This window comes from Oryctolagus cuniculus, chromosome 1 (assembly GCF_964237555.1).
Source record: "Oryctolagus cuniculus chromosome 1, mOryCun1.1, whole genome shotgun sequence".
Lineage (NCBI taxonomy): Eukaryota > Metazoa > Chordata > Mammalia > Lagomorpha > Leporidae > Oryctolagus > Oryctolagus cuniculus.
This window is the reverse complement of record NC_091432.1, coordinates 71,309,976-71,336,390: the sequence shown is the minus strand read 5'-3', so window position 1 is coordinate 71,336,390 and position 26,415 is coordinate 71,309,976. Positions and strand designations below refer to the sequence as shown.

At 37.9% G+C, this 26,415-nt stretch overlaps 1 protein-coding gene across 5 annotated transcripts in view; it reads left to right on the top strand.

Moving 5' to 3' along the window:
• TENM4 (teneurin transmembrane protein 4) overlaps window positions 1–26,415 on the top strand; it is a 2,118,216-nt gene that overhangs the window by 496,569 nt on the left and 1,595,232 nt on the right. The window lies entirely within an intron of this gene.

Here is a 26,415-nt window from a genome sequence, read left to right as displayed (position 1 = left end):
AACCCTTTGAGTTGTCCTTTGCGTGGTACCCATGAGGTTTCTTTCCTGCTACAGCAATGTACACTTGGGAGGCTAATGTAGGTGAAATCCTCCATTTCTTTTGTAGAATAAGAAATGTTCTCATTGGAAGGTAGGTAGAAAAGGAAAACCCAACACCAACAGCTCCTGTAGACAGTTAAGGTTTAGGAAAGCTATTCATGAAATTTGTGGAAAGTGTACATGCTGCCTTAAGGCCTCTTGTAGACATTTTGGTCTCCAAGGAAGATACAACCCCCTGTGCTAAATGTAAAGGAACCTCCTTTCCTTCTTGATTATTCTATCTTTTTCTCTAAGTATCTATTCAATCTCATGTAAAACAGGTATTTTTAAATATATCATAAGAAATATAATGTGATCAATTTATGAAAGTTAAAATTTTCTAATAGCCATGAAAAGTAAAAATCAAACAATAACAAGAAAAATAGGTTCTATTAAAATATGGAACTTATTTAACACAATATACAAAATATTTCAATATATAAAAATTAATAGAGGTTATATTATAGATTCCTTTGTATTCAAAGATGTGAAACAGGATGTGTATTTTATATTAATAGCACATCTCAATTCAGACTAGTGACTTTTTTTGTGCTTAACACATGTGGCTACAATTCTTCCCTCCATACTCCATAATACAGCTCTGTAGTGTCATTTGACTAAACATTGAAATACACCAAATTTTCACTTGAACTGTGAATGCCTCTCCACTGTCTTCCATACAAAGTCAAAATCATTAACATGGCACACATTTCTTGATAAACACGTCCTTGTAAATATCTCTATTCATGTGGCTCCCCATTCCTCCTCCATACTCTAGATTGCTGAGCAGATTTATGCTCTACACGCGGGTTTTTTTTTTTTTCCTCTGTAATTTGATGCTCTCTCCTCACATCCTGTCCCAAGATGCTTCTTCAACCTTAAATCTGATTCTGTGAGTGTAATGCTTAGTAGAAGGACTTATGTGGAATCTGGACTAAATACACATGTTACTTAGTGAATAAGTTGCTGAATAAATGAATTTACTGACTAAATCTCTTCTACAAGGGGACAAAAATATTCAGCAATTACATTTGTAAAGTACATTTGCACAAAGGGTTAAGAGACTATTTGGAGGCACAGATATAGAATGATTTTTGCTTAAATACAAAGATAAAATTCCTTTTTAGGTGGTGCAGAAAAGAAATCTGGCTAAACAATTGTGTTTGCTTCTCTTATTAGAAAGGAGTCTGTGAAATGAAAATGAACTGGAACAGAGGAATGGCAACTCCATCTACAGGAGCAAAATACTTTGTTAATCCCAGTTCTCACAATGAGCTGCTCAAAGTAGTTTATAGATCTTTACGGCAAATAGTTGTCCCAAAGGGATAAGTCAAAATATGCCAGTCCATTAGGCCAAGCCAGTTTTTGCAAAAATAAGACATCACTCTCACGTTTTTTAAAACAAAAGACATAATCCATAGACCCAGCATTAGAAATAGATAATGGATGCTCTAAGGAAGTTTCCCCTAGTCTGGTTATTAGTATCACAAAGAACTTTGTCCAAAATTAAGAAATATTATTATATTGCAGAACCAAACAATTTAGGGTAATTAACAAACCTATTCCTTGGCTTTTGACCTTTGTGGGAATCCACAACTTTCAGAAAATCGGTTTACTGCTTGTACTTTTTCCCGAGAGTCCCTTATTGTTAAGGTAGCTTGAGGTCAGGGTTAAATTCATTTTTGTTTCTCACCTCCTAGCACTTACAAGGTGACACTTGTTTGCCTTGAATTAAATTAACTTAAGTTTAACTTACTTGATGATTATTTAACATGTGAGTATTTGAAACATGCATATCCCAGGTAGAGAATCAAAGAAGTATTGATTTATTTTTAAGAAATGGGTCTTTAGTATGCCTTTTACTCCTCAAATAGCACAGTGCTAGGATTTTAGCATAGTGTGATCAATCAGGCAGTTCCTTTGCTGAGGAGTTCACATCCTAGGAAGTACAGCAAAGATATCTGCAACTGCCCTAGTCCAGTACCTGAAAGCAGAGAAACTCATTTAGAATTTATAAATCTTAATGTAATCTTGATATTTAGGAGGTGTGACCCAGGTTTATTATAGTTTCAACAGCTGTAAAAAGCACACTGAGTATTAGAGTAATGGGTCTGAGAGATTTTTCTTCCTTCTTCCCATAACACCAATCAAAATAATCCTCTCTCTTCCAAAAATTCCTGAAAATAGAAGAGAGAGAGATAAAGAGATGGGAAGAGAAGAAAATTTGGAAATTTCCTGTTGATTTTAGCAAGCCAATGATCCAGCAAGACCCCTCCCTCTGGACATTTCCATTGCAAACTTTGACTAAAGTTCCTCCTAGCAACATTCCAAATACCTAGCACCAATGTTATTCCTTGGAATCGTTTCTTATTCTAAAATATTTGCGAATTTGAAAAAAATCTGTTTGAGAACAGTTTGGTAGAACCTCTACTGTCTGATCAGAGTTTAAACAGCCATCCCTGCACCCAGCTTCTAGCCCTTATGTGAGGAGCTGAGACACTGGGGATGTTATGGTTTCTTATTTTAGGAACTCTGCAAACAAGTGCTTTGTATGCAACTTTATGTTTGCCTAGAAGACCTGATCCAGACATGGCAAACAGGGAAAATATAATATTTTGCTAAATTTCCTATTAAATGCCAAAGTATTTGTTTCCCCTCGTTATTAATTACCCTGATATTTGTGAGCAAATACACATTTTATCTCTCTACTTAATTGAAATTTTACTATATGCAAACAGAAGTATGAGAAATGACCACATATGTATGCATATACACAACAGCAGGCTTTAAAAACATTTATTCACTTAAAAAAGTGAATTATTTCCAAGTTGAATGTTCTATGTTGTTGCTGAGGAAAGAGGACTTGTCCTATCTGTAGTTGAGGTCCTACTATGTATTAGAATCTTTGTATACATGTACTCTTTTATTAAATCTTAAGATATTAGGGAGATTTATAGTATCTCAATTTTAAAAGTAAGAAATAAAAGATTCAGAGAAATCAAATGATTTACTCAAGACTACATAGTAATTGTAAAATAGGAATTAAATCTGTCTGTCCTAATTTAAAATGTGATTTGTGTGTGAGAGACAGACTGAGAGGCAAGTGGAGGAAGGGAAGAGAGAGAGAGAGAGAGAGAGAGAGAGAGAGAGAGAGAGAGTGTGTAAATCACATTACTGGTTCACTCCCCAAATGCCTCTAAAGGTTTTTCTTAGGGGCTGAAACCAGGAAGCAAGAATTCAACCCAAGTCTCCCAATGTGGGTGGTAGGAATCAATCACTGAGGTCATCACCACTGTCTGCTAGGCTCCACATTAGCAGGAAACTGGAGTTAGAAATGGAGCCACATATTTTTCAATGGTTTATCTCCTAGGCCAAATGGCTGTTCCGTGCAGACATTTTTGATTGTCACAACTGAGGATTGCTATTGACACCTAATGAATAGAGCCAGGTATGCTGCTAAACTTCCTGCATCACACAAAAAAGAGTTCCTACATCATGAATGGTCCAAAATGTCTGCTATGGTTTATGGTATGTGAGTAAGCCCTCCCCCACCCCTGGGTGGGTTGCAGTATTCGGAAGTCTTGTGGACCCTGAAATATGGAGCCTAGTGCAAGAATTCTTTAGATCATTGAGAAGTTTTTCATCAGAGAGGATTGCAGGACCCTAATCTCTCTGCTCCTTGTTCAAGATGTGACCTCTCACTCCATCATGCAGTCCCTTATGGCTAAACACTGTTTGCTATGCAGTCCTCACAAAGCCTGAGCTCTGAGCCCTACAGGCATCATACTCTTGGACCTCCGAGACCCTGAGCCAGATGAACCCTTTCCTTTGTAAAGTTAACTGCCTCCAGTATTTTGTTGTGGTAATGCAAAGCTGACTACTAGAACCAAGGAAAAAACTTTGGTATAAATGAGGGTAGAAAACATTATATTAGGTATATTAGATAAAGTTCTTTTGATTTCCAGCATCAGAAACTGACAATAGCTACTTTAATATTTCTTTTTACTAATCTGTTGGAAACTGTTGAAGTGTCTTGTGTCGTTAGAAGAAGAGTTAACCCAAGTCTCGGGTCTCAGTGACAGATGTTCCTGAGCATCCCTCTTTGGAACACTGTTATTAATAACTCCCACCCAACTTCTGGAGCATTCCATCTCTCTCTAGATAAAACTGGAATCAGAGTAAGTCACTTTGGGTCAGATGACTATGCCTGGCTTCTCTGATAGAATGGCCCACCCTTTTGCCATTTCTGGAAAAGGCAGCCTTTCCAAGAGAGGACCACCAACATGCTTTCATTGTTTTCTGACATGAGACAATAAGCAATATGCAACTTGAGGATGTTCTTCAGAGTCTCAGCATCAAAGATTAAATGTGTGACTGCTATTGTTTTCAAATCCCTTATCATTATTTGCAATCCTGATAAGATGATCACTCCAGGCTTTAAGCAGTTGGGGCATGGCTGAATCTTTAGATCTGAAGCTGTAATTTAGCTGCTAATCAGCATTAGTGTCTTTTGCTCAGATTGGGCCTGCAAAGCTGCAAATCCAATTCTCTCATCCCACTGCCATAAGGCACTACTGTTTTAATTCAGGGTTATATTCAGCAAATGTTTACAGAACATTCATTATGTTTCTGGTCATGTTATTAAGCCCTTCTCTTCTATTATTTCACAATGGCCCATTAAGGAGGAGCAAGACTCTAAGAGGTGAAATAACTTCATATTGAACGAAAGAGCCACAGCTTGACCTGTGTGTCTGTCCTTCTGTCTCACTGCCCTCTCTTCTTTCAGTTACAGCCCTGTGACCTGAAGGTTGGCACTCCAGCCATTTTCAGGGGTTCCCTGTCCTCTGGTCAAGTTTGACTAATAGAAGGCAGGAACAGGGAATTGGCTATTACAGGACAGGGAGGCTGCCATATTTCTTTCCTCTTCCTCCTGGTTTCAGGTAGTAGCTTCAGAACTGGAACTATGCTGCCAGTAGGTGAGAACTGCTCCATGGCTATGGCTCTCAATGGCCTCAGTGATGATCTTTCTTTCCTTTGATTTTTCAGGTTTAATTGTGGAGAAAGTGTCTCTCTGTTGCTTGTCCCCCACCTCAGGCACCTCAACATTTTTTTGTTCTCCCTAACCTAGACTATTTTTATGAAAATTTTCCTTGTATTAAATTGTCTAGCCTTAAACCTTTCTGAGTAGAATTCTAGCTGCTGTATTACAGTTCTTTGTGTGGTACATCTGAGTATCTCCAAAGCCATGGGTGAGCTATTCCCCTGCACTGACCGCCTCTCACTCTATCTCAATTAAAATTCTCAGTGCCTAAGGCTAGGAACACAGCCTGGGAAATATAACTGACTGTTAACAAGTTTCTGGAATACCAATTCTTAGATTCTTTCCACTGTCTTTTAGAAATATCACCACTCTCCAAATAACTCAAAATGGTTATTTTTATAAAAATCTAATTATGTTTTCCTTGGCTGCTAGGAAACTCAGAGCAAAATTAATAATCAGTTACAGTAATTAATTTATTTTCAGAATATTTTATGACCACCTTCCTCTATTTATTATCATTTGAACATGTATAATATATTTGTAAAATATGTGTGTGTGTGTATGTGTGTGTGTGTGTGACATATTTAATTCATTCCTGTGCTTTTTAAGGAAAGGTGGCTTCTATGTTATGTATGTATAATTGAAAGATATTTTATAGGAAGGAGAAAATATTAGAATTGAACTGGGGACATTGTTTCAACATGAAATTGTCAAATTTCTTTAAAGTTAAGTTTGCTCATCTATCAAATGTAATTAATGCCTGATTAAACTTAATTAGCTTAAATATCTTAAATTTGAAATGGATCCACAAGTGTATTTTATCATAATTTTTATTAGATTTTGATGCCAGTGAGGATTATGTTGTTGCTAGCATTCTGATTAGTTAGTGGACAGAGGGTGTTAAAAGAAATAGAGGCAACAACATCCTAACACTCCTTGTTGTACTGAAGACAGCCTAAAAGAAACAAGTAGGACAGAATACCCAGATGAATCCCTGGAGCCAGAAGAGGATGGAGATAGAACATTATGCCACTCATATTGTCTAATATAGTGAAAGTGCTTCTTAAATGTGTATGAATTAGTGAATGACTAAATAAATTATACACATTGAGGACTTCTCCACAGAAGAGTGAAAAGTCCCAAGTCCTGATATTTCATGTAGGACCCTGCTAGCTATTACCATCATGTGCAGTGATTTTCATGCAACCAAACTCAGAACTCAAGAAAATCTGTAGAATCTGGGGAAGAAGAGCTCTAATGGTGCCTATTGGATAGTTAGGTGTGGATGGGGAGAAATAAGAAAGCAGTGGATAGAGAGAAGAAAGCCCAGCTTTATCTTGAAATTCAGGTTCAGAATCTTCTCTGTACTTTTGGAGACTGGTATGACCATTGGATATTGGGCAGCATATCAGGTAGACATAGATATGGTATGAGTGTGAGTGTGAGTGTGTGTGTGTGTGTGTGCATAGTGTAGAGTATTCACAAAGAACTATTTCTCTCTGCTTTTACCACCTACTAGCCTGTGTCCTTGGGAAGTAATAAACTTTTCTAAGTGAATGACTTTTGTTCTGATCTAATCTTAAAATGGAGATAATGTTGACATGTATAGAGTTCTTATGGGGAATATCCCTGATAACTCCTGTGGTCTAAAAGCTGCTATGGTCACAGTTCTTAGAAGTGAGAATATGGTTTTCTAGGTTACGATGGTTTTATAAGACCTAAGTTTGACCTAATGCTCAATCTGCTGGTATTACCTCTGAGAGACTTCTGGTAAAATCAATGAGAGACAGAATGATTGGAATAGAACTGAAACCTGAAGTTCTTCATACAATGTTACAAAATTAAATGAAAGGTAATGATACCTCTCCTATGAGTTTCTTTTTCAACAGTGAAACCTTGCTTTAACTTTGCTCTATTTCCACAGCACAGTAAGCAAGTAGTGCGTGCAGCAAAAATTATGAAATGCAATCTATTTAATAAAATGGGAAAATTACAAACATAAACTTCATTCATAAAATACAGAAATAATTAGTTCACTGAATGGCTCACAATATCCTGTTTCTCAAGTACCCTAAACCAAGCTGTTCCAATGAAGTTCAGTATGTTTACTGATCTAATTTATAGGGTTTTTTTTTTTTCCTTTGCCAGAACCATAGATGAAAGGACTAGGCCATTTTAGCCCAGAAGATCTGGAATCATCTGATAGTAATACAAATTCTATTTATTCCCTCTCTTGAGGATGGTTGAGCACCCAGTTTTCATTCAACTTCAAACCAAGGTACTGCAAGTGTTTACAGGATGATATTAATGAATGCATGAAGTAAATAGAAAGAATGAATACTACCTTGTTACTTCAAAATCCCAGTTTTAAATGGAGCTCAAAATCAGTGAATTGAGAGTGGTTGAATGAATATGCTGAATTACTTAGCAGTTAATAAAGCTCATTATTCCCAGTGTTAACAGTTAAAAAATTACAAAAGAGCACAGTATGTTGGAAAGAATCAGAGTTAGTCCAACCTCTACAAGATATATTTTGCATAAGAATTCAGTTCATAGTTTTCTTCCTTTTTTCTTTTAAATTTTATTTATATGTGATGAACAAATATCATGTATTTCATTTATATGGTTTAAGAGCAAAATGATACTTCCCAACCTATCCTCCCTACTGCACATGCTCCCACCCTCCCTCTTGCTTCCTATTTTTTTCTTTTAATTTTTATAATGAAGTGCATTCTATCTATTTCATAATCCCAAGCTTAACCCTCCATCAAATTAAGGATTCAACAAATAGTAAGTACAAAAGCCACTGTACCTCAAGAGCATAGATAAGAGCTATAAACAATAATCAAATCTCAAAATGTCAATTTGGCTCATATATAATACATTTTTTGTTTATTGTATATATTAATTACCACAAATCAGGGAAAACATATAGTATTTGCCTTTTGGGACTGGCTTATTTCACTAAGTATAACAGTTTCCAGTTGCATCCATTTTGTTGCCAAAGATACGATTTCATCTTTGATGCCTGAGTAGTATTCCATAGTGTATATATACCATATTTTCTTTATCTAGTCATCAGTTTATGGATCTCTGGGTTGATTCCATATGTTAGCTATCATGAGTTGAGCAGCAATGAACATGGGGGCATACATTTCATATGCTGATTTCATTTCATTTGGGTAAATTCCCAGAAATGGAATGGCTGGTTCATATGGTAGATCAATTTTCAGATGTCTGAGAAATCCTCATAGTATCTCCCATAATTGTTGTGCTTGTTTATATTCCCACCAACAGTGGATTAAGGTACCTTCTTCCCCACATCCTTTCCAATACCTATTTTTTTTTTTAATTTTTGGATGATAGCCATTCTAACTGAGAAGATGTAAAACCTCATTGTGATTTTTATTTTCATTTCCCTGATGGCTGGTGATTCTGAACATTTTTTCATGTGTCTGTCAGCCATTTAAATTTCATCCTTTGGAAAAAGCTTGTTCATATCTTTTGCCCATTTCTTGACTGTGTTGTTAGTTTTGTTATTGTTGAGTTTCTTCAGCTTTTTATAGATTCTGGATATTAATCCTTTTTAATTGTATAGTTTGCAAATATTTAATCCCATTCTGTTGGTTGCCTCATCATTTTGTTGAGAGTTTCCTTTGTAGTGCAGAAGCTTCTTAGTTTGATGTTGTGCCATCTTCATTTGTTTCTATTGCTTGTGCTTCAGGTTATCTTTTCCAGGAAACCTTTGCCTATGCCAATGTCTTGCAGAGTTTCCTTGATGTTTTTTTTTTATTTGACAGGTAGAGTTATAGACAGTGAGAGAGAGAAACAGAGAGAAAGGTCTTCCTTCCCTTGGTTCACTCCCTAAATGGCCTCTATGGCCGGCACTGTGCCTATCCGCAGCCAGGAGCCAGGTGCTTCTTCCTGGTCTCCCATGCGGGTGCAAGGGCCCAAGCACTTGGGCTATCCTCCGCTTCCCTCCTCGGCCACAGCAGAGAGCTGGACTGGAAGAGAAGCAACCGAGACTAGAACCTGGTGCCCATATGGGATGCCGGCACCACAGGCATAGGATTAACCAAGTGAGCTACAGCACTGGCCCCTCCTTGATGTTTTACTCTAATAATTTGATGGCAAAAGGTCATAGATTTAAATAATTGATCCATTATGCATTGATTTTTGTGTAAGGTGGGAGGTAAGAGTCTTGTTTCACACTTTTACACAGGAAGATCTGGTTTTTGCGGCACCCTTTGCTGAAGGTTCTTTCCTTCTTTCAGGGATTGATTTCAGCTCAGTTGTCAAAGATTAGTTGGTTGTAGGTTTGTGAATTAATTACTGGGGTTTCTATTCTATAATGTTTGGGTTTTGTGCCACTAACAGGCTGTTTGATTATAACTGCCTCGTAGTGTATCTTGAAATCTTGATATGTGATATCTCTGACTATTTTTGCTGTTTAAGACTTCTTTTGGATTTTTTTGTCTCTTGTGTTTTGATTTGAATTTTAGCATAATTTTTATAGTTAAGACATTGTGTCCTTGGTATTTGGACTGGTATTGCATTGAATATGTAAATTGCTTTTGGTAGTAGGGACATTTTGATGGTATTAATTCTTTCAATCCACAAACATGGATAACTTTTCCATTTTTTGTGTGTCTTCTGTTTATTTCTAATATTTTGTAATTTTTTATTGTAGAGATCTTTCACATCCTTGGTTAAATTTATTCCAATATATTTGAAATTTTTGTAGTTATTGTGCTTGGTACTGAATTTAGAATTTCTTTCTCAGCCATAGCATTGGCTGTGTATACAAAGGCTATTGATTTTTTTGCATTGATTTTATATCCTGCAACTTTGCCAAACTTTCTTATGAGTTCCACTAGTATTTTAGTGGAATATTTCGGTTTCCCCATACATAGGATCATTTTATCTGTGAACATGAATAATTTGACTTCCTCCTTTCCAATTTGTATGACTTTGATTTCCTTTTCTTGCCTAATGGCTCTGGGTAAAACTTCTAGACATATATCAAACAGCAATGGTTAAAGTAGGCATCATTGTCTGGTTCCAGATTTGAGTGGAAATGCTTTCAACTTTTCCCCATTCAGTATGATGCTGGATGTGGTTTTGTCATATATTGCCTTGATTGTGTTAGGGAATGTTCCTTCTATACCCAGTTCGCTTGATGATTATTCATGATTTATCACGTGATATATCATGAGTTCTCTGTATTTAGATAATTTTGTGGTTTTTATTCTTCAATTTGTTAAGCTGATGTATCATGTTTATTGATTTGTGTATATTGAACCATCTCTGTATACCAGGAATAAATTCCTCTTGATCTGAGTGAATGATCTTTCTGATGTGTTGTTGGATTCTATTAGCTAGTATTTGTTGAGGATTTTTGCATCTGTGTTCATCAGCATCTATGGGATGTTGATCTATAGGTGATGCTTGTCTCATAGAAGGGATTTTGGAGGCTTCCCTCCCTTTCAATTGTTTTTAATAGTTTGAGAAGTATTGGAATTATTAATTCTTTAAATGTTTGGTTGAATTCAGCAGAGATGACATTAGTCCTGAGCTTTTCTTTGTTGGGAGGGTCAGCATTATTGATTCAATCTCTGACTTCATTAGTTGTCTATTTAGGTTTTTTGTCTTCTTGACTCAATTTTTGTTCATTGTGTGTGTCCAGAAATCTATACATTACTTCTAGATTTCCCAGTTTGTTGGCATATAGCTATCTGTTTTAGTTCCTGGTGTTTCTTTTTATTTCTGTGGTATTGGTTGTAATCTCTCCTTTTTTTGCTTCTGATTTTATTTATTTGGATCTCTCCATGCCATTTCTTGATTAGTTAGAGTATCATTTTTAAAATTTTTTTGAATAAAACAAGTTCTTCATTCCAGGGCTCTTTTGTAACTTTTTTTGTTTAAATTTTATTTATTTATTATCTAATTTTAAATATTTATTTCATCCTACTAATTTTGCATCTGATTTGTTCTTATTTTTCTAGGTCCTTGAGATACATTGTTAGATTATTTGATGTCCTTTTAATTTCTTGACATTGGCACTAATTGCTATAAACTTTCCTACTTAATACTCCTTTTACTGTATCCCATAAGTTTTGAGATTTGGTGTTGTCATCTTCATGTTTTTCCAAGAAATTTTTAATCTCCCTTTTTATTTCTTCTATGACCTACTGTTCATTCAGGAGCATTTTGTTCAGTCTCCATGTGTTTGTATAATTTCTAGAATTTCTTAGGTTGTTAATTTCCAGCTTCATTTCCATTGTGGTCAGAAAAGACACATGGTAAGGTTTCAATTTTTTTTAAGTTGCTGACACTTGCTTTATGACCTTGCATATGGCCTAATCTAGAGAAAGCTCCATGCACTGTTGAAAAGAATATGTATTCTGCAGCTGTGGGATGAAATGTTCTGTAGATATTAATTAAGTTCACTAAGTCCACAATGTATATTATCTCTGTTTTTTCTTTGTTGATTATTTCTCTAGTTAATCTGTCCATTGGTGAAAGCTGAAGTCCTGATTATTACTGTGTTAGAGTCTGTGTCTCCCTTTGGGTCCATTATCGTTTGTGTTACTTAGCCAGGTGTCCTGGCATTTGGTGCATATACATTTACTGTAGTCACATCTTCCTGTTGAATTGATTAATTGATACATGCATAATGCCCTTCTTTGTCTCTTTTAACAGTTTTTGTTTTAAAGTCTATTTTCTCTGCAATTAGAATGGCTACTCATGCTCATTTTTGCTTCCTGTTAGCATGGAATATTTTTTCCATCCTTTCACTTTCAGTCCATTCATATCTTTACTCTTTAGGTGTGTTTCTTGCAGGAAGCAAATAGATGGGTCTTGTTTTTTAATCCATTCAATCAGTCTGTATCTTTTCATTGGAGGATTTAGGCCATTTTACTTTCAAGATTATTATTGATATGTAATGAGTTGGTCTTGCCATTTTTGCATAAATATTCCTTTTGTTTACTTTAGATTTCTTTTGTACTTTTGCTAGGGGATTTTCCACCTTCACATTCTTACATAAAATGACTATCTTTCTGTGTTTATGTGTGTAGAATATCCTTAAGTAACAGTAGTAAAGCTGGACAAGTACTGAAAATTCTTTCAACTTCTATTTGTTTTGGATGGTCTTATTTCACCTTCATTTATAAGTGACAGCTTTGCAGGATACAGGGTTAGAAGTTTCTGTGTTTTTTGTTTTGTTTTGTTTTTTCTTTTAGGACTTGGACTATGTCTCTCTAACCTCTCCTAACATGTAGGTTTCTGATGAAAAATCAACTGTGAGTCTAATTGGAGATCCTCTTAAGGTAATCTGCTGTTTCCCTCATGTATTTTAGAATCTTTCCTCTTTGTTTTGCTGTTGAATTTTTGACTACAATGTGTTGTGGTGAAGATCTTCTTTGGTCACATTTATTAGGAGTTCTATGTGCTTCCTATGTTTGGATATTTCTTTCTCTAAATTAGAAAAGTTTTCTGCTATTATTTCACTGAATATCCATCATAATCCATTTTTTCTTTCCACATCTTCAGGAATGCCTAAGATCTCTAGGTTAGGTCATTTGATAGTATCTCATAAATCTTAAATACTGTTTTCAATTTTTCTTTTCTTTATTGTCTGTGATATTTCCAAAGATTTGTATTTTAGTTCAGATATTCTTTTGATTGCCTCACCAAGTCTGTTGTTGAGGATTTCCACTGTATTTTGTATTTGACCTATTGAATTCTTCATTTCTAATATTTCAGATTGATTTCTCTTCAATATCTCAATCTCTGCAAATTTTTTTTATCCATGTGATGTATGGATTTCTTTAACTCAAGAATTTGCTTCTTGCTGGTTTTGAGTAATCTTAGAATCATTGTTTGGAATTCCTTTTTGGGCATTTAACCAATCTGTTCATTTTAACATTCTAATATTGAAGTGTTGTTGTGTTCCTTTGCGGGAGCCATATTGTCTTCCTTTTTCATGTTTCTATGCTTATATTTTTAAGTTTATTTATTTATTTGAAAGTCAGAATTATAGAGAGGCAGGGGCAGAGCCAGAGAGGTCTTCTACATGCTGGTTCATTCCCCAAATGGTTGGAATGGCCAGAGCTGTGCCGATTTGTAACTAAAAACGAGAAGCTTCTTCTGGGTCTCCAATATGGATGCAGGGGCCGAAGAACTTGGGCCAACTTCCACTGCTTTCCCAGGCCATACTAGAGAGCTGGATTGGAGGTGGAACAGCCAGGACTTGGACCAGTGGTCATATAGGATGCTGGCACTGCAGGTGATGGCTTTACCCACTACCCCACAGCACTGGCCCCTCTATGTTTATTTTTAGAAATTTGTGGAACCACTTGTTGGTTGCCTCCTCTGATGTCTTTTATCTTTGAAATATGCCTTTTTTGGGTTAGTGGACTGTCTATCCCTTCAGTGTGTATTCAGATGTGTGGGCTAGGTGGAGCCAGGGAGTTCCATTCAGTGTTCAGGAATAGTGAACCTAAGTCCAGGATGACACCCAAGTTGGGTGAGGTAGATCTATATTTTTGGCAGAGGATAAAGTATGATCACATCAGCTGATCTGATCACTGCCTCATCTCCTTTCTACCAAGGTGATGAATACCTGGGTTGAGTCCACAGTGGCTACATCCTCTCCCAACCGCATCAGGCAGGCATATGAAGTTTACAAAGGACCCTGGGTAGTCTACATTGTGAGCACAGAACCTTCTGCAATGGTCCACCCCAAGCACTAAGGAAACTTCTGTGCCCTGAAGCCAGACATAGGGATTACCCAGAAACCCAGCTACACTCCAGACCCTATCATGCAGAATTCCCAGAGTCAATAGCACACAAGAATCCCACAGTCACAGGGAGCAGGGCATCCACTCTTGGCCCTGTGAGTCTGCTCCTTCCATGAAGATATCCACAGGGTTCCCATAGCCTACTACCTGCCAGTGTTCCAACTTGGAGATTTGAGTATGATGACTCATGATAAAGGTAGAGAAAAGAAGTGCCTCACAGGACTAAGTGGGCATCCTGCTCCCTGCCAAACCTCCAAGCCACAATCAAAGTCAGTAGAGACTGGGGATTTAGCTCTCAAATAACATGCCCTACTTGCCCATGCACAAGCCTCAACTGCCTTCACTCAGTTGACCAAGGTGGTACATCCTCCCCGCTGGACACAGGGAACCCTTGTTGGATGAGGGATGGCAAGCAGATAATGTTCTCAGCTTCACAGAGTTAGGCGAACACCTTGCCCCATGCTACAGTTCAATACCAGACTCAAAGTCAGTGTGAACCACAAGGTTCTTCCTAAGGCAAATCAGCAGTGACACAGGTTGCCTTAGATTCCTCTTGCTTCTCTCTAAAGAGGTGTTGTCTCTTCCTAATGCTGATTCTGATGCTGGTGGGAGAGGAATAATGGCTCACTGCCCAACTTTTTGCCGCTGAGTATGGCTGGATAAAGGAGTGAGGGATGGTAGGTAAGCAAAGCAGTTACCCAGACCCCAGTCAGCTCCCCAAGCTGAGGTAAACGTCATTGGGTGACTGTGGAGTTCCCTTTCAGCTAAAACTGAGCAGTGGGGCACATAGCAATTTCTTCCTACCTAGATGTGGTAAGATGGTGGCTCGCAGCCAACAGCTGACCATAACGTGTGGCTGGCTTCAGTGGGGTCTCTGTCTTCTCTGCTCTTGTCCCATGGAGTCTTCATTATTTTTTTACTATTTCACTGAAAATTTCCATCATTATATCCCTGGAAATGTGGTCTTTTCTTTTTTCTTTTCATATCCCAGAACTGAAGTTACTGTGGCTACACATTATTCAGCCATCTTAGAATACCCACAGTTTTCTTTCCAAAAGCATATGTAGTTGTATTTGTCTTAGAGAATTTGTAAGACAGAATTTAGAGATCTGCAAACTATAATGCACATGTTCATCTGTGTAATTTGTTCCATAAATGCTACTTTCTTTTCACCTTAATGGATTTGAATAAAATAAGGGATTGTAGATCATCTATATCATTGTTCCCTTTTGTAAACCATAAAATTCTACCAATATCCCCTGTTTTCCCCAAGTAAATCTATATTTGGTAGCTGGTTACAAAAATGCATTTTCTGCTGGACAAAATTTTATATATGTTATATATCTGCATACATACACATAAGCATCTGTTTAAAGATTACTGAATGGTGAAGAGTGAGATTGAGGAATATGAACATTTCACTTGTCATATTAAGAAATTACAAATTCTTTTTTAAGATGGGGAAATTCAATTTTGCTTTTTGCTGTACCAGAGTTGCCTCAGGCTGCCCAGGGAGAGAGGTAGGGGGTACACAGTCAAATGGAAGAGGTTCTGGACCTGAAGAGGGGGATTGTAAACCCTGTTCTCCCACGGAGAAGGCACTCCACTGCTTTGAGCGTGAGCTAATCACCTGTGAACTATAGATACATTGAGACTTCCACTCTTCTGTGCTTTTGTGCAAAACAAGGTATATTTTCATTAATTTTCAAAGCCCCATAGTTTTAGTACATAGAAGTCTTTTTTTAAACTGCTTTTCCTGGTCTTTTTATTCCTAGACTAGTGAAATTCCTAATCATGCTATTTCATGCAGGATCTGATATCACATGGAAGTACCCAGTCCTCAATAAAATCATTGTGAAAGAAATTATATCTCCCTGATTCCATTACTGTTATAAATGATTATCTTTATAAGAATGTCAGAGTTCAGCCTTTTAATATCTTAAAAGCCTATGAAATGCATTATACTATTTCTACCCCTACAAATATTCAGCATTTGGATTTGGGTGCCATATGCTTCCCTGTCCCATATCACCAGGCTGAGGCAGAAAAGAGTGATGAACTGATAAGATTCAGGGGAAAGATCAAAGCTGAGAGTACTTTAATATCCATCTCTTATCTGTTTCACTCACTCTTCTTTAAAACTATTTTTGTATAGTTAAAAAGAAAGATGTGTTGGTGTAGAATGTTATAGAACCAGATTTAGAAAAATAATAAAGGAAGTTCCATATAACATATTGCCATTGCCCTTGATAAAATCAGCATTGTATAAGGAGAAAAGTGTTGGTGAAGAATATTTTAAAAATCAGACTCAGAAATTGGGGCTTTCTGAAAATAAATTTGTTGAGGAAATGAAACAGTATAAACCTACTTAATAATCTTGTAAGGGGGATCTGCCTTTGAATTTTCGCCTCTCTGGAGCTGAAGAGTACAGACCCTGAGGCAGAGAACTAGTTGCATCTAGGTATTTATTAATATCTCATTTATATAGCACCAGAGTTGCCATTTGAGTTGCAAATCAAATGTTCTCCGTAGCTCTGCTGATTTTCTAAAATGTATTAGTGCCTTGAACAATTTGCCTTCTCAATTTCCAAGTGGTTTGTAGCAAAACCTCGTTTAAATGATTAAAGAAAGAATTCCTAAGATAATATGGAAAAAGCCAAAGTAGATGACATAATAGTAACTGGAACAATCACAGTGGCACTGCTAATTTTATTTTATTTATTTTTTTATATTTTATTTATTTGACAGAGTTAGATAGTGAGAGAGAGAGACAGAGAGAAAGGCCTTCCTTCCATTGGTTCACCCCCTCAATGGCTGCCATGGCCGGTACTGCGTCAATCCAAAGCCAAGAGCCAGGTGCTTCCTCCTGGTCTCCCATGTAGGTGCAGGGCCCAAGCACTTGGGCCATCCTCCACTGCCTTCCCAGGCCACATCAGAGAGCTGGACTGGAAGAGGAGCAACCGGGACTAGAACTGGGCACCCATATGGGATGCTGGCGCTGCAGGAGGTGGAGGATTAACCAAGTGAACCATGGCACTGGCCCCAGCACTGCTAATTTTAAAAATCACAGAGCTATTCAAGCAGCAACAGGATGGATGTCAACCTGCCTGTCATACAAATCTGAGTTTGAATTCTGTTTCTTTTTATTGGTTTTTAATTTGTCATTAACATGTAATGCATGTACATATTTACAGGCACTACACAGTATTCCAACCATATACAGCACATATTGATTAAATCAAGATATGAGACTTTCCATTTCTTTCTATTTGGACCCTTTGAGCACCTCACTTTCAGTTCTCTAGTACATAATACATAAATGTGAACTGTTGTCACCCCACTGTGCTGTGGAACACTGGAACCTATTACTTCTATCCAACTGTGTCTTGGTACCCACTGTTCAATCTCCCTGAATTCTATTTCTAATATTTACTAGCTGTGTGACTTGAGACAAGTTATTTAACTTAGCTTCATTTTATAACACATAGGAATAAAAATAATATCCATTTTATAGGGTTGTTCTGATAATTATAATTTTGTATACGTATATATGTATTAGGACTAGAAAAATAATAAACATTACCATTCTTTGGCTTATTTTTAGATATTATGAAGTTATAAATTAAAGATGAGGAAACTGACACTGAGATCTTGAGTTATAAAGTTAATAAGCCGTAGAATCAGAATGCAAATTCTATGTTGTTTTTACTCTATCTCATTCTCATTCTCTGTGTGTCATTATCATGCACCTTCACTTTTAGAGTCTTTTAGGGCAGACTTGATTGCATTTCTTGGGAACTCTTTAGTGCATTCAAAAGGATACATTAAAAACAATATAAACTATATAAACAATATAAATAGTGTTATAACTTGGATCCAAAAAATCACATAAAACATAAAGCTGCACTATTGTGAAGTTACTGGGATTAGCTGGCTGCTGAGATAGGAGCAAATGGACAATTGGCTTATGCCTGAGTTTTCATTCCATTGGGCCTATTGTTGCAAAGTGTCTCCATAGTTAATCATTGCATCTGTCTGAAAAAGAAAAGAGAAGCATGAGACAGAATAACTCTGAGTAATGATAATCATAAGCAGGGCAGGGATGCTGCTGCTATAAGTACTGGTAAAAGCTGATATCCATATGGCCTCATTCTTGGGACCCACAGGGAAGGTCAGCATGTCCCAACTCAAACAGCCCACCAAGCCTTAGAAAAACCCTGTGGAGTTTCCCAGCCCTCTCTGTGTCAGTGCATGATCTGGGAAGCCACAGTAAAGGTGGTTTAGTGCTAATACAGGAGCAGCCAGGGTTCCTGAGTCAGCATCCAGGGAGTTGCTGAGAGAAGACGCTCCAAACCCATACCAATCCCACTGTGACTGAGAAACAAGCACGTGCTGGGTTAAGCGTGCATGATCTCAGAGTTAGCTTGTTTCCACAGCCTAGCCTAGTCTGGCTGAAACAGCTTATCCTGCCCAAGATAGCAAATAGCACTGAGCACCCTATCTAATTTCATCTTCAAAACAATGATACAAAATAGGTATAGCTCTTTTTCAGGAGACAAAAATGAAACTTATAAGTCATGTGTCCAGGATCATAGAAGCTGGAAACAGCTGAACTTGGATTTGAAATTGTATCCATGTGTCTCCAGAGCACACCAGCTTGATAAATAGGTGATCTTTCACTGTATTAGGTAAATACACCATGAGCTTGTAAATAGGAAATCTCAGAAGACCAGTTTACTAATCGGCTGATTATGAGGGCCTAGGCTGTGAGGCGACCATACGGAAAAGGATGCTGGCCAGAGGAGGAAGCCCAGTGGGAAGCTGCTCAGAGACCACCCCCGTGGGCTCTGTGGTATGTGCAGGGGGCTTTTCAGGGACAAAGCTAATGATGTTACAGAGAAATCACTAATTAATCCATGTTCTTAAATACATATTTGTATTTGTATTTGTATTTGTATTTATTTGAACAGCAGAATGACAGAGAAGGGGAAGGGAGACACATGCACACACATAAGGAGAGAGAGAGAGAGAGAGAGAGAGAGAGAGAGAGAGAGAGAGAGAGAGACTGACTTTCCATGTGCAATTCTACTCCCCAAATGTCCACAACCTAGCTGAAGCCAGGAGCCTGGAACTCGGTCAAGGTCCCCCATGTGGGTGGCAGGGGCCCAAGTACTTACGCTGCTTTCTCACTCCAACCTGTGCTCCCATATGGGATGCCAGCAATGTGAGCTGCTGCCACAACACTGGTGCTGCTGTTTGATCGATTATGTGAAGCACTATTTGGGGTGGGCAGAATCTCCTGATAGGAAGCCAGTATCAACTTGAGAAATAATGCCCAGACATATTTTCAGTCAGTAGGAAAGTAAGAAGCAGGAATTACACAGGCAGTCACCCCTCGGTCATCACTGCCACATTTCAGGTAACTGCAACAAATGTGTTGATGGCATTCCTTGGAAGGTGGGAGTGTGTCACCTGGTGATACTTTACTGAGACCAGGGTAACCAGGGAAACACAAAGTATAAACATGAGCTTAGATTTCTAGAACTATTTTTAGCTTTGTTTACTTTTGGCTGAGTGATTTTTTTTATTGCTATATATGTTAGGAGGGGCTACCTAGAGCATGGGCCATAACCTTAAAAACCTCTGATGTGAGAAAAGCATTTGAAAAGCTTTCAGGAACAGGTTTTCTCATATTGTACAAACATGGATACGCAGTGTAGCAAAGTGACAGAACGTCTTAAGAGGCACCCATGACATCAGGTACTATTAAATAGTTTTACTGATTTAACAGTTCACTTCTTTGAGCATTAATGAATTGCTGTTCGGTTCAAGATTACGAAAATATTTTAAACTTACTAGCCTTCAAATGCATTGGTTATCTTTTTTTTAAATTTGTTTATTTATTTAAAGGGAGGGAGGGAGGAGGAGACACAGAGAAAAGAAATCTTCTTTTCACTGATTCATTGCCCAAATGGCTGCAATGACCAGGGCTGGGCCAAGTTGAAGCCAGGAAGCTGGAACTCCACCCAAGTCTCCCATGTGGGTGGCAGAAACCCAAGCACTTGGGCCATCTTCCGCTGCTTTCCCAGGTACATTAGCAGGGATCTGGATAGGAAGTGGAGCAGCCAGGACTCAAACCAGTCCCAGATGGGATGCTTACATTGCAGGCAGTGGCTTAACCCTCTGCGCCACGGTGCCAGCCCCCATATTATCATTTGTCAGCAATTAATTTGAATTCTCATTCATTTGTGTTAAAAATAAGCAAACAGATGTTGACTGGCCTCCACAGCCTGAGCATTCTGCTTTTAGGGAAATTAAAAAATGCATTGCATAGTTCTCCTGCCCCGAAAGGATATTATGAGCTGTGATGAAGGCTGATGGCCAGAGGTGCTTAATCAAATCCTCTGTTCCCTCTTTGCTTTGTGGAGAAATATAGCTGCTTGTACCACCATGCCTGGTGTGGTCCTTGAACCATGCATCCTAGCAGTTTACTGTCACTGACACCTCCACAACACCCCCAGTAGCTGAGGAGGGCTCAACTGAGCCTGCCTTGTAACACCTATCAAAGAAGGTGTTAATTCACATTCTTAGGATTGCTAATTAGGTGTGGAACATTCTACTTTATTCTCTTTTTGCAAAGGAAACCTAGCTCACTGACTATTTTAGGAAAGAATTTCTGCAGTTTTTTTTCTTTACAGTCATTGGGAGGTAATATTTAATCTTCAAAATATGAAAAAGCAAAGTTTTTTATTAAGAATTATTTATTTGAAAGTCAGAGTTACAGCAAGGGAGGGATATATATATATATATATATATAGAGAGAGAGAGAGAGAGAGGTCTTCTAAGGGCTTGTTCATTCCCCATGTGGCTGCAATGGCCAGGGTTGTGTCAGGCTGAGCCAAGAGCTAGGAGCTCCATTTGTTGTCTCAAATGGATGGTAGTAGCCCAAATACTTGGGCCTCACCCCCGCTGCCTTCTACCACACCATCAACAAGAACCTTGACCAGAAGTGGAGCAGCAGAGGGGCATGAAGTAGTACCCATATGGGATGCAGGCATAGCAGGTGGCCACATTACATGCTGTGCCACAGTTCTAGCCCTGAAAAGTAAAGTTTTAAGACAACATCAGCATGGGTAATGTCTTTTTGTTTTAGGATGAGGGTTTGAGTCAAGGGATCGGATGGAGATGGGGGCTTAGCTACCTTTTTTGGATGCAGTGAATATAATTCAGGCCTGCTCTCCCCGTGGGTTACATTATAAGAATGGGGAGCAGCTAGGCATTAGGTCCTGTGGTTAAATCACTACTGAGGACATCTACATCCTCTAGCAGAGAGCCTGATTCAAGTCCAGGCTACTCTACTTCCTATCCAGCATCCTGCTAAGCATAATTTGGGAGGCAAGACATGATGGCCCAAGTACTTATGTTCCTGCCACCTATGTGGGAGACCCAGATTGAGTTCTGGGCTCCAGGATTCAGCCTAACCCTGCCCTGGATATTGTGGGCATTTGGGTAGTAAAGCAGCAGAAGGAAGATCTCCCTGTGTCTCTGTTTCTGTCTCTCTGCATTTCAAATAAAAATGCAAGCAAATAAGAATTTTAAAAGAACATCACAAGTATGCTGTAGGATTAAATTGGATAATACATAAAAGCAATAAATATTAACTATTTATATTATTAATATCATTTATTATATATCACAGAAAGTAATTCCTTTTGCTTTCAGAAATACTTAAATCTTATTTAATCAGCATTTTCTGAACTATTTAAAACTATCAGTTAGACAGCAATTTCATATTCATAGGTTCAAACTATAGTTCATTTTATATGTAAAAAGAGAAACCACTTAAATTATTAATGTGCTATTTTATAAGATATTGTAACTAATATCTCTATCATTCCTAATCTCTGAATAATTTTTTCATAAAATTTGCTTTTAATTAATGTTTTAAAGATATACATATAACATACAACTTGTCTTCAGTTTTATACACCTGCCACCTAATGATCCTTTCTTAAAAGGACTTGAAATCATTTATTGTTTTTTTTTTCCCTTTAGTGCTTTAAAAACAAAAACATTTGTGAATAGATATGCAGGATTTATTCACACTGAGGTAGAATATCTCAAAGTCCAGTCTGCAGATCTAGGGGGTACATCTGACCTTCCGAGTTCATAGGTCAGGACTGTTTTCTTAATATTACCAAGAAGTCATTGGATAATCTGTATTGATGTTTGCACTTACAGTGCAAAATCAGTTGTGGGTAAAATTGCTGACCCTCAGATAATAGCAGTGTCATTGCATCCTTCAACACCACTTTCTGATAAACAGAACACAACAGAAAGTATCCTGGGAGGGTGTTTAGCCCAGCAGTTAAGACCCCTAAATCCACACTGGGACTGTCTGGGTTCCTTTGCCAGCTAAAATTCCAGAGTGCAGCTTCCTGCTAAAGCACTCCTGTAGGGGGCAGTGGAGATGGCTCAAGTAATCTTGGCTCCTACCATCCACATAGGGAGGCCTGGACTGAGTTCCTTGCTCCCAGCTTCAACCCATTCAGCCAAAGGCTTTTTTGGAAATAAACCAACAATGCAAGTCTGTCTGTCTGTCTGTCTGTCTCTCTCCCCCTCCCTCCCTCCCTCCCCCTCCCCCCATAATTCCCTTTTCTTCTTTCCCCCTCCGTCTCCACCTCTCTCCTTTTCCCCTGCCTCCTTCTAAATAAACAAAATTCTTAAAAGAAGCACAGGCAGTCAAAGCCAAAATTAACATTTGGGATTGCATCAAATTGAGAAGTTTCTGTACTTCAAAAGAAGCAGTCAGGAAAGTGAAGAGGCAACCGACAGAATGGGAAAATATATTTGCAAACTATGCAACTGATAAAGGGTTGATAACCAGAATCTACAAAGAAATCAAGAAACTCCACAACATCAAAACAAACAACCCACTTAAGAGATGGGCCAAGGACCTCAATAGACATTTTTCAAAAGAGGAAATCCAAATGGCCAACAGACACATGAAAAAATGTTCAAGATCACTAGCAATCAGGGAAATGCAAATCAAAACCACAATGAGGTTTCACCTCACCCTGGTTAGAATGGCTCACATTCAGAAATCTACCAACAATAGATGCTGGAGAGGATGTGGGGAAAAAGGGACACTAACCCACTGTTGGTGGGAATGCAAACTGGTTAAGCCACTATGGAAGTCAGACTGGAGATTCCTCAGAAACCTGAAGATAACCCTACCGTTCGACCCAGCCATCCCACTCCTTGGAATTTACCCAAAGGAAATGAAATTGGCAAACAAAAAAGCAGTCTGCACCTTAATGTTTATTGCAGCTCAATTCACAATAGCTAAGACCTGGAACCAACCCAAATGCCCATCAACAGTAGACTGGATAAAGAAATTATGGGACATGTACTCTATAGAATACTATATAGCAGTCAAAAACAACGAAACCTGGTCATTGGCAACAAGATGGAGGAATTTGGAAAACATCATGCTGAGTGAATTAAGCCAGTCCCAAAGGGACAAATATCATATGTTCTCCCTGATTGGGGACAACTAACTGAGCACCAAAGGGGAAACCTGTTGAAGTGAAATGGACACTATGAGAAACAGTGACTTGATCAGCTCTTGTCCTGACAGTTGATGTACAATGTAATGCATTATCCATTTTAGTATTTTCTTGTTCTAGTACCATTGGTTGAACTCTGTAATTAACACACAATTATTCTTAGGTGTTTAAATTTTAACTGGAAAGTGATCCCTGTTAAGAATTTGGAAAACATTGTGCTGAGTGTAATAAGCCAATCCCAAAGGGACAAATACCACATGTTCTCCCTGATCGGTGACAACTAACTGAGCACCAAAAAGGAAACCTGTTAAAGTGAAATGAACACTATGAGAAACGGTGACTAGATCAGCCCTCACCCTGACTGTTGATGAACAACTTAATACGTTATCCCTCTTAGTATTTTTTTTTGTTTGTTCTACTTAATACTTTTGGTTGAATACTGTAATCAATACACAATTCTTCTTAAGTGCTGAAACTTAACTGAAAAGTGATCACTGTTAAATATAAGTGGGAATAAGAGAGGGAAGAGATGTGCAATTTGGGACATGCTCAAGCTGACTTACCTCAAACGGTAGAGTTAGAAACATACCAGGGGATTCGAATTCACTCCCATCAAAGTGGCATGTACCAATGCCATCTCACTAGTCCCAGTGATCAATTTCTGTTCACAATTGATCATAATGATAGGACTAAGAACCAAAGGGATCACATAAACAAAAATAGTGTCTGCAAATACTAGCTGATAGAATCAAAAAGGGAGAGAATGATCCAACATGGGAAGTGAGACACACAGCAGACCCATAGAATGGCAGATGTCCTACACAGCACTCTGGCCTCAGAATCAGCCCTTAAGGCATGCGGATCTGGCTGAAAAGCCCATGAGAGTATTTCAGGTATGGAAAGCCAAGACACTCTGGGGGGAAAAAAAAAAACAAACCTAAATGAAAGATCTCCGCGAGTGAGATCCCAGTGGAAAGAACGTGTCATCAAAGAAGGAGGTACATTTCTCTGAAGGGAGGAGAGAACTTCCACTTTGACCATGGCCTTGTCTAAGTATGATCAGAGTTGGTGAACTCAGGGGGCTTCCATAGCCTTGGCAGCTCATGACAAGAGCCTAGGGTGATTACTGATGCCATAAACAAGAGGGTCAATTTGTTAAGTCAACAACAGGAGTCACTGTGCACTTACTCCTCATGTAGGATCTGTCCTTAATGTGCTGTACATTGAGATTTAATGCTATAACTAGTACTCAAACAGTATTTTTCACTTTATGTTTCTGTGTGGGAGCAAACTGTTGAAATCTTTACTTAATGTATGCTAAACTGATCTTCTGTATATAAAGAGAATCGAAAATGAATCTTGATGTGAATGGAAGGGGAGAGGGAGTGGGAAAGGGGAGGGTTGCAGGTGGGAGGGACATTATGGGGCAAAGCCATTGTAATCCATAAGCTGTACTTTGGAAATGTATATTCATTAAATAAAAGTTAAAAAAAGTTCCTATTTTACTGAGAGTACTCTTACTGAGGGAGAAAAATCATCTATTTTATTAAATGCTGAGTATACAGGATACACCTTTTGTTACTCTGTATGATGAATGAGTATTCATCTCCAACAGCTTTGCCACGTATTCAAATGCAATGTTTCACTCAGTTGAAAGCACAATTTGCTTGAGTTATGAACCAACTAGCCATTTTCCAAGGGGTATGATTTTTGTGGAAAGAATAATTGACAAACAAAATTATGGTTATTCACATTTAGTCATTTGGTAGAAATTTTCTTGAAAATGAAGGAAGTGAACCTGTCACTTCAAGGAAAACAACTCTCAGTATTTGTTGTGAATGACAATTTTCAAACCTCCAACTGAAAGAATTTTGGGAAACTTGTATCCACTATTATAAGCTTGACAACCTTCCAATACTAAATTACTTTTCTGTTAAGAACTCAGGTTATACTAGCAAATTCATTCCTGTGATATTGTGTCATGAAATGTGTCAGCGTTTGGAAGATCTGTACAACTCAATGAATCAATATTTTTCTAAATGGCTAATACATAATATAAAATCATGCACAGGTAAAAGATTCGTCAGTGTGCAAAGTAGACCAGTGAATTTTAATGCAACACACACAAAAAAATTACTGACATGCTTTTAGATTCCACACTGCAAATAACCTGTAAGAAACTCCTCTTGTCAAGTTGTGGTGCAATATCAATTATATGAAAACACTATAAAATATTCTCAACTTCCCAACAATATTGAAGTTGGATTGCCTTCACACACTTTAATGACAACAGAATATCAAAACAGATTGAATGCAAAACCAGATATGAGAATTCCACTGTCTCCTATTAAGTCAAAAAGTAAAGAAACACAGAGGCAGAAAAGTGCATCTTAAAGACTACTATGTTCTGTTGGATAAATTTGGCCTTTTTGAAACTTCTGTAACTGAATCACATATAAAGGGAAGTGAAATGGTTCCACCTGCAAGACAGCTGAAAGTTTTTGACAGGTAGATATTATGTTCCTGAGTGGTAGTCCTTTACAATGCATACACTGGTTACCCTAACCTCTCCTAGTGCTGAGGATACATTGTCTATTCCCGGCAATTTGACAGTCTCTGCTGATTATAATTGTAAGGCCTACTGTATGACAGACAATCTTTGGTATCCACAATAACTTCTCATTTCAATGGAATGTTGTAGTACTATATAATCTTTTCAAAGATATTTAAATGGCAATTAGGGATCCAAATTTAAGTCAGAATTTAACTTTGTGTAGTGTGAACAGTAAAAGTAGTCCAAATCGAGTAATAGTGTGAACACAGGTATATACAAGTAAGAGCACAGGTCTGTGTACAAGCAGAGGCAACTTGTCTTGCCAAACACTCCTGTGTTGAATGACCTCCTTTTCCTTTTTCCCAAAAA